The sequence below is a fragment of the Trichosurus vulpecula genome, chromosome 2, assembly GCF_011100635.1.
Source record: "Trichosurus vulpecula isolate mTriVul1 chromosome 2, mTriVul1.pri, whole genome shotgun sequence".
Classification (NCBI taxonomy): Eukaryota; Metazoa; Chordata; class Mammalia; order Diprotodontia; family Phalangeridae; genus Trichosurus; species Trichosurus vulpecula.
In genome coordinates this window covers 276,729,167-276,738,419 of record NC_050574.1, presented here as the reverse complement: position 1 = coordinate 276,738,419, position 9,253 = coordinate 276,729,167, and the positions used below count along the sequence as shown (strand labels likewise).

General features: G+C 34.9%; 1 pseudogene; it reads left to right on the top strand.

The window, feature by feature from the left end:
- The first annotated feature begins 5,022 nt into the window (after positions 1-5,022).
- On the top strand, positions 5,023-7,163 carry LOC118837013 (annotated as a pseudogene).
- Positions 7,164-9,253: the final 2,090 nt, after the last annotated feature.

The window sequence follows — 9,253 nt, the reverse complement described above, 5'->3', positions numbered from 1 at the left end:
TATTTATTTTTCTCAATTAAGTTAAAAAACAATTTGGTGAGTAGAAAACAAATTAGGTATCTCTCTAATTTTACTTTGATAGGTTCCTTGGTCAACCAGAATGGACCCTCTGATCATTTTTTTTACACACAGCATTACATTCAAACTATTGTTTTTAAGATCATAATTCTGGTGTTAACGCAAACAAACAAAATCCTTCCTCCCCAAGCTCCACTGCAACCTCAATATTAGAAATGTATTTGCTCTGGCATCCATCTTCTGTCTAAAACCTCTCTTGATAATCTTTACAATAGTAAACTAGGACAGAAGTGTGTAACAGAAGGAGTTTGAGCAAAAAAGACAAGACATCTGTCTTTCTGAAGTGGGACGAAGAGCCTAGAAGGGGAAGTGAAGCAAGAAGAATGATTTCTGATGCAAGCTACACAAAGCAGGAGGCTTCTGCAGGGATGACAGCAGTCTGCAAAGGAGTGGAGGATGCTGTTGGGAGATAAATTGTGTTTACAGGAAAGGGTGGGAAGAAATAATGTGGAAGGAAGCTATCATAAGACAAGGGACTTCGGGAACACTGGTGAAGATATTTGATGTTAGAAAAGACATAATCTTAAATTTAGGGAAGTTGCCATAGAATATTCAACTCATTGAAACATGAATTTCTCTTTTCATATAAGAAAGTATGGCAAAAACCTAGAATTACATATTCACTATGATTATTTTACGTATAAGATAAAGAACTTAAGGAATGAAGTGTCTGACAAAACTTTAAATGTTCGAATAAAAGCTATTTATGTTAGCTATGATCTTATGAAAATTTAAGTCAAAGGAAATTGCTTGGAAACTATTATTGAATCAAAAAAATTACAGGACACCTGAGGGATTATATAATCCAACCCCCTCATTTGACAGATGAGGAAATTGATATTGTCTTCCATTAAAACGTGAACTCTTTGAGGGCAAGGATTATTTGCTTGTTTGTTTGTTTTTGTATCCTCAGCTTGGCACAGTGCTCAGTACATAGTAAAAACTTAACAAATGCTTATTGACTACTTGGCTGAGAGAGATTAAGTGACATGATGAGTGAGTTAGGCAGGGTTTGGACTAGAATTCAGCTCTATTGACTCTTTGCCCAGTGATCTTTCCACTGCACCATATTGCCTTTCATGGAAAGAGTTGGATTTTGAAAGGGTGCCAGACAGAAGTTTTAGCATCTCACATAAAAATGACATTGATTGCAGAGGTTTTCAGATACTTTGCTTAAGTAACAGGATTCCAAATCCAGCTTTTATTCAGTCAAGCAAAAGCTATTTGTGAGAGATATGACCTCAGAAAAATTTGGGGTGAGGGAAGTGCTTTAGGGAGAATTGGATTTTAGGGTTTGAAAGAACCGTAAAGGTCATCTAGTACAGTCTCATTTTATAGATTAAAATGAGGACCAGTTTTGGCATTTGTTCCTTAATATCTTGGCTAAGATGGTACAGCAAGTCACTTAATCTCTGAAAATCATGTAACAATTTGAATTGCAGCAGAAAGTGTACTTTCCCATGGGTTACCATTTTCCAAGGAAATAACAGGTTTCTAGTAATGACATCAACCCCTCTTCTTTTTAAAGAAAAAGTTTAAGTTGGCTATGTTAAACTATACCTGGTGACTTGGAACATTCTAGCCACAAACACCATTGAACAAGTCATTGAGACTTTCAGTACAATGAAAGCCGATTACCACAAATGTCTCTACTCACGAGTCCTGAAGATTAAAATGGTGTCCTCAGAAAAAGCAACTCATTCCAGACTCTCTGGAGTAAATTTAGAATAAAAAAGGCAAAGTCAGTTCATCCTGTCCTAAATATATAATTGTTTTTATAAGGGTAAAAGGGAAGAGTGATGCATTGGCAGTCAAAGGTGTCTCTTGTCTTCCTTGTGAAAGATAAATCACTGGAATGTGTGTTTCTCACCCCTGCCTCCCGAAAAAAAAAAATTATGGTGTTTTGCATAAACCTGAGCTTGATGTAATTTGATGCAATGAATAGCTCTGCTGTGTCAAGAACACATTAATCAGCTTATTAGAGAGTTAGGGTTTTACTTCAACTTCCAACATTATTCAAATTTTCCTTGACTATATCTGCACCACTTGGTCCAATCTATATTATCTCTTACCTTTTGGCTGTTAACACTGATAGCATTCTTTTTTATTAGACTCTTGGTGCTCACTGATGTTTTATGCATAATGATGCTCAAATTTAATTGAGCTGTAAGTTTCAGTTTAATTATGAGGCTCTGTGATACCTTCAGCACTTTTTCCTTCTATGATTACTATAACTATTTCTCTATAACCCCTTTAAAATCCTTCATCTATTAAACCCCTAGTAGACAGGCCATTTTTAGGAGAAAGACTAATTAGACTGCTGCAATTATCTTAATGTATCTTCAGTATTTTTTAAACCCTTTCTGAAATGTACCTTGTGGAATATTCTAAGCACTTGCATTTAATGGTCTAGTTCTTTACTGGATATGTCTTTAGCTTAGAAATCACAGAATTTATTTAGCCATTAAAAAGTGTTCCTTCAGTTATATTTTGTTTGGTTTTTTTCCGTGTATTTTTTTTATTTTGTTCATTAAATATTGCCTGGTATTTCCGGTGGTCAATATCTCAGTGTGGTAGCTATTTTAATGAGTTTTAAGAGATGATTAATTTTGAGAAAAGATAACTAATCAAGTTGGAGTCCCACTGGGCAATGTTTTGATGGAAAGAAAAAAACAACCCAGTCACACAGGTAAATTCCCCTGTTGACTACTTTCCAGAGTTTTTCCATTTATATTTATATGAATGCTTCCCCTCAAATATCTCCAAAATAACAAAATATATTCTTTTTTTGCATTGGAGAATGATATGCAACCTTCAAGCTAGTGTAAACTGAAAATCAGATGTTTCAAGAAGAAAAAAAAATTCTACCTTCTACAAAACTTAAAGTGGAAAGTTTCTTCTCCATGCTGCCCATCCTCCTTTAGGTCTCAAGAATTCCTTTGTAGTGATTGTGTGGGCAGCATTCACCCTTTTTTTACCTACCTTACTGCCCTTTAATATTTTACCTAAACTATAATCTCTACAAAGAAAGAGATCTGTTAAATTTCTTCCTTGTATTACTCTTAGTTCCCAGAACGATGGCTTACAAGCATTTGATTAAAATGTATTGTATTACATTTACTATCTATCTTTATATCACAAACACCTGTACCAGTTGTACTAGGGGTCAAATGACAAACATTGAGATGTTCAGGGCCAATTAGACCCTTTATCTTCTTGCTCTCATAATCATCGATTGCTCATGCAGTTTCTAAGATTTCAAACGGAGTCATTACTTGCCAGGGAATGATCCATCTGTCAAAATGGAAGGATCCCAGCTCCAGCATAGTTGCAAACAGGGAACCCTACTTCCTGTATGCAAAGACCATTCTTCATGGTGTTTCTGCACACTTATAGTTAGTATGGCACTCTAATCAAAGTCTGAAAATATATATTTAGTATAGTTGGCGTATTTCAAGCACAAGACAAATTTGGGGGTGTATTTAGTTCACAAAGCATCTGCAGTCAACCACATAACTACAAAGTATTGGCCAAGATTTATTCTGTAATTAGAATCACAGAATTTAGAATTGGAAGAGATCATAGAGATTATTTAATCCAACTCCTGGTTTTAAAGATGGAGAAACTTGGGAAGCAATTTGTTATAGAATGCTGATACTGACATCAGAGGTCCTGGGTTCATAACCTGAGTTACTACCTGTGTCCTTACTGCCCATGTGGATTGGCCAAATAATTTAAACTCCCTCGGCCTCATTTTCCTCATCCCTAGGCTTGAACTAGATGGTGACGGAGGGTCCTTCTGGCTCCAAATGATTAATGAATTACACAAGATCATATAGCTAGTTAGCTATAGAGCCAGGACAAGAATCTAGACCTTTGAATTTTCAGCATGAATTTACTTTATCATACACCACAAATTAGGTTGTATTAATAGAAATATTTGTGTCATAATTATCTTATAATTTTTAGAGTATCTCTGCAGAATAACTACCCTCATTAAGATGAGTAAGTCAATCAGAAAATGTTTATTAACACCTACTATGTGCCAGGCACTGTGCTAAATGACCCTGGGTTGTTGTGAGAGGTGTGCCAGATGAATGAAACTATTGCCAGACTCTGATGACCTATAAGCACCTTTAGTAAAATATCAGAAACACTATTTCCTAAAAAATGAGAGACCCTAGAAGAAACATCACTAATAAGGTGAATAATTCTTTCATCAGAGATGGATAGGTAAAATACAAAATTTTGATTATATGAGAAGGTAATAAAAATAACTTAGTTTTTAGACTGTTTACAAATATGAATTTAACTTATGGTACCTGGTGCCCTTACAAGTTAATGTACCATTGAATGAACTAAGCTACCTCCATCTTGACATTATTGCTATAAATGAAGTCAGAATCTATAAATTCAGCTTTATGAAAAAAATGGCTCATGGTTTTTCCTAATAGAAGTGAATAAAGAAGTCCACAATTGATTTCATCAACTACAAAAAGGTAACATGAAATGTCATTTGTTGAGAAATTTGGTCATCTCACCTTGTGGTAAGCATGAAAAATGTAAACACACAAACCACCATGAAGATAATTTATGTTGCTGAGGATGAAGTACAGCAATTCTTTGGAAAACTCAAGTTTTTGTAAATGTGGTCAGTAACAACCTTGCTAATCAGTGATTCTGTTGTCTTAATCCTTCATTTTCAAAGAGGACTAATGACATCTGTAAAAGTGAGCACAAGGGAGATTGGTGAAAAAAAAATGTTGAAAAATATGGTAAAGTCACATGCTTTTAGGCTACTCTAAAACCTCACATTCCTCATTAATACTATCTTTTAAAAAGAATAAAATTGGGGCCTGTCAGTGTGTCTGAGCATGGTGCTGCCTGCCCATTGCTAAGCTGAGAGGAGGCTGAGCCCCCAGTGATGCCTGTTGGTGGTGCAGGATGGTGGTTGGCAGTTGGCCTCATAAAACTATAAAGAGCTTTGAAGCACCATTCCCTTTAATGCATCTAAAAAAGGAGATATTTTCCACCAACACTGGCTGTAAGTCCTTTAAAAAAAGGCTTCATGGTAAGTGGAAGATTCAGATTTTAAAAGATAAAATCACATCAGAGAAGTTGATAGGAGTGAAACTGTGCATTACAGCAGGACCAAGGGAAAAATTTACAGCTTCTGAGTCAAACAGCTGATCAGGCTATGATTTTATCATAATGGCTGAAGGAAGAAGAGGGGACAGTGGTTTGAAGTGCTAAAGAAACATCTTGAAAGTGCTGTACATATCCTTGTTATGCTAGGAGAAGGTGGTGAATCCAGATTTGATACCAATATTAACTTTTTTCTAAAAGAGTATGGGATCATGGTTAACAATGATTCTGTGGTGAGAAATGGTGATTACAAATATTTCCATCCTAAAGAAGTTTTGCTATTCAATAGGGTCTTGAAGAGAGGAAAAAGCCAAATTGCAGGAAAATCTATGCCTGAAATAATTGGTGAGGAAAGATTGGCTAATATGAAAAAAAGGAAAATGATAAATTTTGGAGATGTGGGAAAATTGGGACACTAATACATTGTTGGTGGAGTTGTGAACTGATCCAATCATTCTGGAGAACAATTGGGAACTATGCCCAAAGGGCTATAAAACTGTGCATGCCTTTTGATCCAGAAATATCACTACTAGGTCTGTACCCCAAAGAGATCATTAAAAAAAGGAAAAGAACCCACATGTACAAAAAATTTTGATAGACATCTCTTCTCAGTAATACAATGATCTAAGACAATTTCAAAAGACTCATGATGGAAGATATGCTATCATTCAGAGGGGGAAAAATCTATGGAGTCTGAATACAGATCAAAAAATACTAATTTATCTCTTTTTAAAACTTTTCATGGTTTTTCCCTTTCATTCTGATTCTTTTCTAACAATATGATGAATGTGGAAATATGCTTAATATGATTGTACATGTATAGCCTATATCAGTTTTCAGGCTGTCCCTGTGGGAGGTGGGAGAGGAGGAAGGGAGGGAGAAAAAAAATTTGGAACTCAATATCTTATAAAAGTGAATGTTGAAAACTACCTTTACATATAATTGAAAAAAAAATGTTATTAAGTAGAAGAAAAGTAATTGATGAGGATAGTGATGGAAACAATGCCTAGGCTGTCACTTATTTGGTGCCACACTGAGTGTGATGAAACCAGCAGTAGCTGTTCTTGCAACTCATCTGTCTGTTTTCCCCTTAACAGATCCATGCTGGCCTTCTGCCTCTCTAAGAACCAAGATGAAAAGTTGTCAGTGTTAGGTTCCTGCCACATGTTTGGTGACCTAGTATTTGGATAAAGAAGAAAACAGCAATGTTGATATTTCATCAGAGAGACTTCGAGTGTTATCTTCAGGGGAGTGAGGAGAACCCATGTGATTTCACAACTCTCTTTGACTTATCCATTTACTGGCTGGATACCACTTCTTTACCTAAAGTTACCAAAGCTTATGAACACCTAAATGTGAAACATAAATCTCCAACTCAACCATCCTCAATTTGAGATTCCACTACTTACCCTTCAACCAGTGTTTTTTTTCCCTCCAGTTTCAGAGAATTAACCATCTCTTCCTCTGGAACTTTTTAACTTGGATGAAATTTTCTCTTCAGAGAATGCACGACTTGCTCAAATTACCAGTAAGTGTAAGGAAGAGGACCCGGAATTCTATGTCAGGAAGTGTGGTGATATTCTTGGAGTGACTACTAAACTACCAAAGGAACAATAAGGCACTAAACATGTTCTAGAGTGCGTAGTCTTCCAAATGGTGGAGTTTAAGAAACTGAATCAGGAGCAAGACATTGATACAAGTGAAGCTACATTTTATAACAATTGCTGAGTACGGTGTCTCTTACAAGACCAGAAGAAGGGGAGATACTAGAACAACTAACCTGCTGTCTGGTCTTGCATTGTAAGTTCTTTCCATGTGTTTATCAAAATCACCTATTCACTATGAGCCATGCACTTCTATATTATAAATAGGTACAAGTTATGACAATTTGTAATTATCAAAATCATTATGTAAGATAAATGTCCTTTATTCTTTTTTCATTGGAGCTATGCTTTTGTAATATGAGAAATATTCTTATATTAAAATGTTTTCCTTCAATTCCAGTCCTGTCTTTGGTCATGTTAAAGGTATAATAATTTGCTTCATTTTTTTTGTGATCTTTCCACAACTTTCTTGTATGCCTAATGAATAACAAATGCTATAGAAAATAAGTTAGTTTCCAGAATCTACTCAATATAATGGACCATAAACAGAACTTAACAGACTGATGAATCTGTGAAATTCAGCCCCATCCTAAGCTTTAGTCTTATATCTCCAATAGCCTTTAGGACATCACAAAATTGGAGATACCTTCTGTAACATTTCCCCTAAGGTCTCTTCCTTCTCTGAATATTTTACTTCTTAGGCCTTTAAAAACAACATAATCATTTGTTTTATGTTATTAAAAAAAAGAATTAAGTTGGAAGGTACAGGATATGGAGAAACTGACTATATTTGATTGGACAGGAAATAACTTGTTGGCAACATAACAGGCATTTCAGAATTAGCTGTCCATGTAGTCAGGGAATGGGCTTAAGTCAATAGAAAATTTGAGGAAATGATAACCACAAAAAGATGACAGGAAGACACCATGTAGTTATAGTAGTTGATCCCAAAATGTTTACACAAGCTGTCAATTCTTTTATTTTATGTTATTTTTAATTTATGGAATAAAACAAACATTTTCATTACATAGTACAATAAAAAAAGAAGTATTATGCACAATTTGCTATTCTTTTCAAATACACAACAAAATTATCATGTATTTTTTTTCTTCCCTCTGCTCCCCCCTAGAGATGTGGCTACCATTAGACACAAATAGGTGTGTGTGTGTGCACGCGCGTGTGTGCCAGTGCACATGTAAGATTGTCCTGTACTTCTATTTATAAGTTCTTTCTCTGGATGCAGATAGTGTTTTTCTGTTAATTCTGATAAATGGGAAATCAATAAAAGTAAAGAGACTGACTCAGATTGCCATTGTTTCTTGATTAAGTTTGGTCTAAGTAAAACCATCACCACAATGAAGAGGTCAGCAGACTCCAGAAACCATATCAGTAAGCAAGAAATACTTCTTGCCCAAGGTAGAGACTTGATAGCAAAGAACATTGATTTATAGTACAAGCTTATTTAGAATATTATGGAGAAAGAGAATTATGATTATGAGCAAAACAACTATAACAAAGACAGATAATGGAGAGGGTAAATGAGCCTCAAGTTTGATGTGAGAGCCAAGTAAGCCAGTTTATCCCAAGGACATTTATAGAAAACAACAAATGGAAATGAAATATAAAATATCACCCAGCTATCTTATAGAAATCATTTCCCCTCATCAATAAAAGTAGAACTAATCATATTTGGTCTTGACTACCCCATCCCTGATGTACTTTGTAAGGAAGTAGAAATGATCCAAGAAGACAAATTTTGGAAGAATTCTTACTGTGACCAAATTCATAGAGAAGATATTCCTGTCTGGAGAGAATCTGGCTATATAGCCACTCACTCATATACTGCCAAGATATACAGAAGAAAAATTCCAAAAGAACTGGAAACAGTCATAGTAATACAGAAAACAGATGGAAAAAGAAAAGACAATGATTTCCAAACTACATGCCTACTTCTTAACTTCTTAAAAAATCCTAATGAGAATGGTCTATAAATACACTGATGGTAACCTTGATGAAAACATGAGGAAGGAAAAGACTGTTTTTTTTATAGGTTATTTTGTACAGTATATAACATTTTAGAGTTTACTATGAAGTATGCTGATAATAGTAATGTAATAGTAAAGCACTTTATTACTATTTATATGGTACTTTAAGTTTTTTATTGTATTTTATATATACCATTTCATTTGAGCCTCACAACAGCCCCAGTAAAGTAGGTGTTTTAGGTATTATACTCATTTAATATTTCAAAAAAGTGAGGCTTCTAGTGGTTTAATTATGATCTAAGATCATAAAGTTAGTGACAGAGACAGGATTTGTATCTAGGTCTTCCTGATTCCATGTCTAGCACTCATTCCATTATGGAACTTATTGTCTTTATTACAAAGAAGCATTTTATTCAGTGAAGCAAAATGTGCTTTATAGTC